We start from the raw sequence: 7,904 nt of genomic DNA, 5'->3' as shown, positions 1-7,904 counted from the left end.
TCATCACTGGAGTGGCCGCGCGCGCTGCGTCGCATCATCATCTTCTCCTCTCCTCATCTCGAGATTTCGGTTTTGAACTTTCCAATCTGATGTGTACCACTGATGAACCTAGGTCACCCGATCACTGATGCTGGTCCTAATGCTTAATCCAAGTATCAATCAACCTTTCGATACACGCAATTGCTTTCTACTGTGGCTGTGATTCTGATAAAATAAAGGGAACAAGGATTTCAAGAAATGCTCCTTAAATTGATATTCTCATTCTTATGACCTTTACGTCTGTTGGCAGCTTTTATCAATTATAAACGTAAAACCTTGCAGGGTAAAAAAAAAAGATGGTATTCTCTTAAATGTGTCATGATAATTTAAGAATAATTTTCCACAAGCAGTCACTATCTTAGCTAAGTATTCTACTTCCATATAATGCCTCCATCTGTCAGCATTTAGAGAATGTGATTATGAGCCCTCTCTGTTTTAATATCTCCAAGGTAGAGCAATATACAGTTCTATGAATCTTTCTGATAAAGAGAAATAAACACCAAACCCATTTTTACCTCATCCTAGTTTCAAGCATTTGATACCCTTTTGGGAACAAAGCCTCGGTGTATTTTCAGCTAATCTTACAGGAACGTTGATCTCAATGTTCACTCCCACAGGGTGAAACTCCAAACCAGGTTCTGACTGAGCCAAGCATCAGATAACATCCCAAAACTTCTGCATTTTAAATTACGATGATGACTCTCCTTTCCTATACTGGTAAAAACTTGATGTATTCAGATTTATGTTCATGCACCTTGATGCAAAGGCTTGCTCAATGATTAATAATTTATTTTCCTACTTTCTAAATGACTAATCGTTAAAAATAGGCTTTAACCAGTAAAAACTGAAAATACGTCAGTGAACTCTGAAGTGGGAGAAGAAAGATATATTTTTTACAAATCAAAACTCCATGTCAGTAATAAGTGTCAACAGTGCAAAAATTTGTTTTCATTTCATTTTTTTTCAGAATGACACTTATTATTAATCTTGTTTGAAGGATGTCAGAACGAATAGCGTGACGGTGGGGATCAGACAGATGGCAGTAAACCTCAGTAATCTTTGTTCCTTACCATTGGTACCATTTAGATGTGTTTGATAGAGACCAGGAGTTGACAAATCGTTTGTCTGACATTTCTTCTAATAGCTGAAAATACCCGCTCTTGACGAACATTAATAAAAACATCCCTAAACTGAATGAAGTGTTTAAAATGAAAAATTCACATCTTATCTAGTTGATAATACATTTCTTTGGAAGCAGATATGGGAATTATGACATGAAAATCAAACTTCATAGTCAGACTGCACAAAAGCTGGGTGCTGACCAAACACTGCAAATGATCATTTTTTTAGCTGGACTCGCACAGTAAATCCAGTGATTGAGACCTTTGGGAATCATGGTTCTACAAACACCTGCTCTTCTCAAACATGCAAAGATCGCCCATTACTATAAATCAGCATACTCATACTTCACTGCAAAAAATATCTATCATATTCACCTTTGAATGAACCTCCTTCTTCTCCTTCCATCTGTCTAGACATCTTTCCATGAGATCAGCCCTCCCTATACCTGTCACATAGACTTCAGGGTTGATATTTTCAATAAATTTTTGTATTGTTTTTGGGAAGTCTTCCTTTCATTTATGAATAGGGTTAGGAATAGAGAACCAAACGGCTTTGATTCTCCAAAGTGATTTTGAAAATACCGAGAACCTCGAGACCCCGAGCAGGTGGGAGCAGCACACCATTAATTACTGGCCCTGACAGAATGTATCTAACATCACTGTGTTCTCCCTTCTTTTGCCAAGCCCATTTTCTTTCCAATTAGCTAACTTGTTAAAAAGTGAAGCCCTACCCAGAAATTGAAAGCATCATAACTTTACAATTAGTCTTTGGGCCTGAGTTTCGAACAATAAGTAATAGATATACCGGGCAGGTCTGTGAAGAGAGGAACACAATTAAAGTTTGAGTTTGGTGACCTTGCATGAAAAGTCTTCGATCTGAAATATCCGATTTTATTTCTTTATCCACAGATCTGCCTGTCATGCTGAGAATTTTCAGCATTTTCCATTCATTATTTCAGATTTCCAGCATTGGCAGTACAGTATACTGCTTTTATATAACATGGGTTTAGCCATTTGATACTTGATCGCAAACATTGTTTCTTCAATAACAGTCCTGATGTGTACTATACTTTCTCAGGATGTGTTAATTTTGCACATTCATTTGGCAATTTGGGTTGTAGAACCACTTTCTGAGTTTGATCCAAACAGGTAAAATGCTTCCATTTTAGGCAATGGTTTGAATTTCTACATGCTTGCTAGTTAAAATTGAACTGGAAGACTTATATGATGTTTGAAACAGACTAGACGGAAATCTCATTATTGGCCAGGCACCAAATACCATAAAGGAGCCAGCATTCGGCGTTCTTGTTTGTTTGCCATTAAGAATTCAGATATTGTAATTGCGAAAAGAAAATCACCCCACACTTAAAATATATGAGAACAATAACAGCTGACGTGGTGTTGGTCAATTAATTTTGTACGGTTCACAATAACTAGAGGTATTCGCTGCCAAGCCTGCATCTGTTTTCTCTGCTAACTATATGTGGTAAAACTTTCTTTGTTCTTCGGCATTTATCTGGGATACAAAAGAGTGGAAGTGATGTTAATGTTATACAAAGCTCTGGTTAGACACAGTATGCACTTCTGAGACCAGGAAGGATATACTAGCGGAGGTGTAAAAACAGTATAACCTAAAGACTTGTTACGAGGACCCACAGATTTTCTTGAATGCAAGATACTATGAGCTTACTTAATTAGCTGAAGATCATTGAATGAGATGAGGAATCAATGTGAAACTAATTTCCCTAATCGAGGAATCCAAATAAGAGAGTGGGGCCATTCAGGGATAATATCAAAAAGATTTCATATACACTGATGATACTGGGAGCCATAAAATTATTCACTCCAAATCGAATGAAACTAGGACAATTGAATATTTCAAAATTAAGACTGTTAGATTTTTGTTGGATGGTTGACAGAGGGATCTTACACATATCAGCCGTGATCTAACTAACTGGCTCAACTCCAGTTGCAATGTTCTCATGTTTGTTGGCTGCGCAGTTACTTTTGTTTCTCTTAAGTAAAGGATCCTGTCACAAAGTGAGCATCCTGTGAGTTATCAAGCAACAACTCATTTTCTGACTACTCAAGGCATCATCAGATCTGAGTCCTCTTCTGTTATTCATATGCTCGCAGTTCTAATGCAGCTAGATTGAGGGAGTGCAAAAAGTTCCAGGTAACTTCCAGCAAGAGAGGCTGTAACCACCTAGCCCTGACATTCCCTGTATCACAATTACAGAGTCGCACAACGTTAATGTCATGTCAACACCATTGCTCAAATACTCAACTAGACTGGCCACATTAATATAGTGACCACAAAAACAGGCTAGAGACTGGGTAAACTGTGGCAAGTGCCTCCCTTCCTGACACCAAATGGACTTTCTCCCATAAACGTTTGAGCAACACTCGCGTCAGCTTCTCCTCTTGAAAGTTTGACAACCCTGATTTGAAATGTCACCGGCTTTGTCCTGAAACTTGCTGCAACAATATCCCCGAGGGAATGCCTTCTCCAGCACCGCAGTGGTTCAAGAATATGTCTCACTACAACCTTCTTAAAGGCAATTGGCAATGGGCAATAAATACTAGGCTTGCCAGCAACGAGTTCTGAACTTGGCCGCTTACTCTCTGTTCCACTGTCTTTTGGAGTTGTGTGATTTGCAGGCACTGTTAAATGGTCACAAACACTTTAGGAACCAGAAAGGCATGCGGCTAGAGGGAGTCGTCTCTGAATGAGCTAACAGGTGTGTACCACTGTTTTCTTGGTTCCTGTTGTTGTGTGGGTTTCATTGAAGTGGGTCCCGATGGTTTCAGAGCACTGTTGTGCCTGTCAGGGCTGCTCAGTGCTGCCCATTGTTAATATTAGTTTCACAGAGTTATAAATACATCGTGTTTGCAGGTTCCTTTCCTGTCGATTTTGTTTAGCGGCATTCCCAGGATTCTTTTGTGTCTCCTTTCCCAGGAGAGGGTAAAATTAATAGCTGTTTACATTAACAAGAGGCCCTTTATGCTTGGTTAAAAATGTCATGATTGTAAACTTTATGGCAACGCTGCACAAGGTCACATTCACAAATTCCAGGGCTAAGCACTTAATGAAGCTGAATATAAAAGAAGTCAAGGTGAAAGAATTTGTTGGACTATCATTCAGCCTTGGGTGTAGAAACTGTACTTAAGGACCCTGCTGTGGTAAATTTCTTATCATCTTCAGCAGCAAATTCAAGCAAAGACCTAAACTTGGAAGGTGGACAATGTTTTCTAAGTGGGTGAGGCTAGGTTTTACATTGCACACAGTAGTAAGTGAGATAAGGGACCGGTTCTATTTTTGGTGATGTGTATTAGGGACAGATATTGCACAGTGTTACATTAGAAAGACCAGTGAAGGTGCAGAATTTTCAGCTCAATGTGTCTATGCTTTACACAAGCCTCCTCTCATTCTTCATTTTTTCCCTCTATGTTTCAAATTCGCTTCAAATTAATCAGTGCAGTTTCCCTCATACGTAGTTTGTGGTAGCAAGATTTATTTTCCCTTCTTCTCTGCTGTCAGGGTGAGAATTTTACCACAAATGGGGTGGCTGAAGGTTGGCGTGGTGGGTAGTGTGTGTAGAGTATTGTATGTTCCTTTCCTGCTTCTCATTCATCCACGTGAATGGTTTGGTGATTCTTCATCTGTGCTTTGAGTTGCCTTGGACCAGGGCTTCCTCGAGGATAAGAGAATGTCTCAATTTCTCAACAAGGCTTTGAAAACATCCACAAGGCATTCCTCTGTCCTGGAAATCACTTGATAAGGTGGATCTTGAGATACAATCCTTGATTTTTTTAAAAGTACAAAGTACATTTAATATACTTTATACAACAATGAGATTCATCTCCTTACAGGAAGCCATGAAACAAAGAAACCCAATGGAGCCCATTAAGACAAAAGAAGATTGTTGAACACCCAACGTGCAGAGGGAACCATATCAAGCTGTGCGAACAATAAAAGTGAGCAAATAGCATTCAGAACTGAAGTTCATGAAAGTGAGTCCGCAGCCGATTCAGAAGCCCGTTAGTTGCAGACCTCAGCCTCAGTTCAGTGCAGAGATGAGTAAAGTGTGAAGCAGCGAGCTGAAGTCCAGTGCAGAGACAAGTAAACTTCCCAGAGCCTCCGACACCGACACCCTGATCTTCTCGATCTGGCCCGCCACTTAAATAGTCCCAGCTTCAGGTCTTTGCTCTCGGACTTGGGCCCAGGCCCTGCCGCTTTGCGGTGTTCTTAGGCCTGAGCCCCACCCCGATTCAGCCTGTACCGGACCTTTGAAATAGAGCTCGCGCTTAAATCGATCAAACCTCGGATCTTTCCTCGTTCTCAGTCCTGGGCTCCGCCTCGACTCTGTCTTGCCTCCACTCGACTCACCTTGCTTCTGCTGCATCAAGTTGCCTCCAAGTCCATTCCAGCAATGGCCGTACATTGGCTCATTCCCCACCGCCTCGATTCGGCCTGTACACGCTTTGCCACCTTGATTTGTCCTGTACGTGCTTTGCTGCCTTGATTCGTCCTGTACACGATTCGCTGCCTTGATTCGGCCTGTACACGATTCGCTGCCTTGATTCGGCCTGTACACGCTTTGCCGCCTCGATTCGGCCTGTACGTGCTTTGCTGCCTTGATTCGTCCTGTACATGTTTTGCTGCCTCGATTCCGCCTGTACACGCTTTGCTGCCTCGATTTGTCCTGTACACGCTTTGCTGCCTTGATTCGGCCCGTACATTCTTCGCTGCCTTGATTCAGCCTGTACATGCTTCGTTGCCTTGATTCGGCTTGTACACGCTTTGCCGCCTCGATTCGGCCTGTACACGCTTTGCCAAGCCATCTGCACCTCTGAGACTTCAATTCACACTGCAAAAATGTCTGGCTGTACAGGCGGTTCAAAACCTCAACTCGGACAGGCAAGTGACAGTCTATAGTCAGCAGTGATCATTCACCAGAAAAAAAGTATGATTAATAAACCACTTAATTGTTTTCTTTGTTTGTTACCAGCAAGTAGTCACTGAGCTTCAGCAGCACCATCTTAAACCAGAAGTGTCGTGCCAGGGCGATAGTGGAAGCTTTTGAAGGTGGATATGGAAGGACGTGCAGAGGTGGTAATAACTGTAATGAGTAATTCACACGGCAATCAAAAGGAAAAACATTCCTTCAAAATCTCTTTGGTTATTTTGAAGAGCTGTTGGAAAAAGTAGGCAATGGCAACATAAGAGATGTAATTTATCTACATTTTCTACAGATACACTTGATAGACTATGACTGAATAAGGTCAAAGAATGAGCTTTCAGAAAAAGTGCAGAATGGACTGCCATTTGACTTCAAGATAAAAAGCAGAGAGTGGAAGAGGACTAAAGGATAGCTATTCATAGTGGAAGAAGGAGGCTAGTGGTTTCCTACAAAACCAGTGCTGGGGCCCCTTCTCAATTCACATCAATATTTAGACTTCTGAATCACGTTTGGCTCAGACATGATTGCAAATAGTACCAGACTGGAAGGGAAAGTCAAGTAGTCAGAATGGAGCTGGAGTTGAACCAAGTAGAAGATCAATCATACAGAGCCATGGAATGGTCAAGTAATAGAGAGGTACGACACTTTGGTAGGTGGAATAGGGTGCTCATGTTAACTAGAAGATACAAAACCAGGAAGGGCAGAGGAGCATACGGCTGAGAAAGTGCAAATATACTAATCACTAAGTTTTAGTAAAAATGGCAAACCGCAAGGAAGGTAAAATCAAGCACAATACTCAGTGCGAGAAGGACAGAATTGAAATCTAGGTAATTTATGCAAAACTTTGGTTTGACTGCACTTAAAAAGCAACGCAGGTGGAAGAGAATTCCAGGAAGAAACCAGAACCATGAGGGTGTACATATTAGGAAATAATGACAGATGGGATTACTTTAACTTTATACTTTATTGTCACCAAACAATTGATACTAGAATGTACAATCATCACAGCGATATTTGATCCTGCGCTTCCCGCTCCCTGGATTACATATCGATAGTAAATATTAAAAATTTAAATTATAAATCATAAATAGAAAATAGAAAATGGAAAGTAAGGTAGTCCAAAAAAAACCGAGAGGCAGGTCCGGATATTTGGAGGGTACGGCCCAGATCCGGGTCAGGATCCGTTCAGCAGTCTTATCACAGTTGGAAAGAAGCTGTTCCCAAATCTGGCCATAAAAGTCTTCAAGCTCCTGAGCCTTCTCCCGGAGGGAAGAGGGACGAAGAGTGTGTTGGCTGGGTGGGTCGTGTCCTTGATTATCTTGGCAGCACTGCTCCGACAGCGTGCGGTGTAAAATGAGTCCAAGGACGGAAGATCAGTTTTTGTGATGTGCTGCACCATATTCACGATCTTCTGCAGCTTCTTCTGGTCTTGGATAGGACAACTTCCATACCATTTGTGATGCACCCTAGAAGAATGCTTTCTACGGTGCACTTATAAAAATTAGTGAGGCTTTTAGGAGACAGGCCAAATTTCTTTAGTTTTCTCAGGAAGTAAAGGTGCTGGTGGGCCTTCTTGGCAGTGAACTCTGCTTGGTTGGACCAAGTCAGGTCATTTGTGATATTAACCCCGAGGAACTTAAAGCTTTTGACCTGTTCCACTTGTGCACCACCGATGTAAATTGGGTCGTGCGGTCCGCTACTCCTTCTGAAGTCAACAACCAATTCCTTCGTCTTGCTGACGTTGAGGGATAGGTTATTGTCTTCGCACCATGCCACCAGG

At 41.4% G+C, this 7,904-nt stretch overlaps 1 long non-coding RNA gene across 1 annotated transcript; it reads left to right on the top strand.

Annotated features, from left to right (window-relative positions):
* Positions 1-3,295: 3,295 nt before the first annotated feature.
* Positions 3,296-6,350, top strand: LOC140212562 (uncharacterized). Its single transcript, XR_011889746.1, has 3 exons — positions 3,296-3,901; positions 5,034-5,138; positions 6,173-6,350. It is a non-coding gene; the product is annotated as an uncharacterized lncRNA (long non-coding RNA).
* The last annotated feature ends 1,554 nt before the right edge of the window (positions 6,351-7,904 follow it).

The sequence above is a fragment of the Mobula birostris genome, chromosome 19, assembly GCF_030028105.1.
Source record: "Mobula birostris isolate sMobBir1 chromosome 19, sMobBir1.hap1, whole genome shotgun sequence".
Taxonomy (NCBI): domain Eukaryota; kingdom Metazoa; phylum Chordata; class Chondrichthyes; order Myliobatiformes; family Myliobatidae; genus Mobula; species Mobula birostris.
The sequence above is the reverse complement of the archived record's forward strand: the minus strand, read 5'-3'. Positions and strand labels throughout refer to the sequence as shown.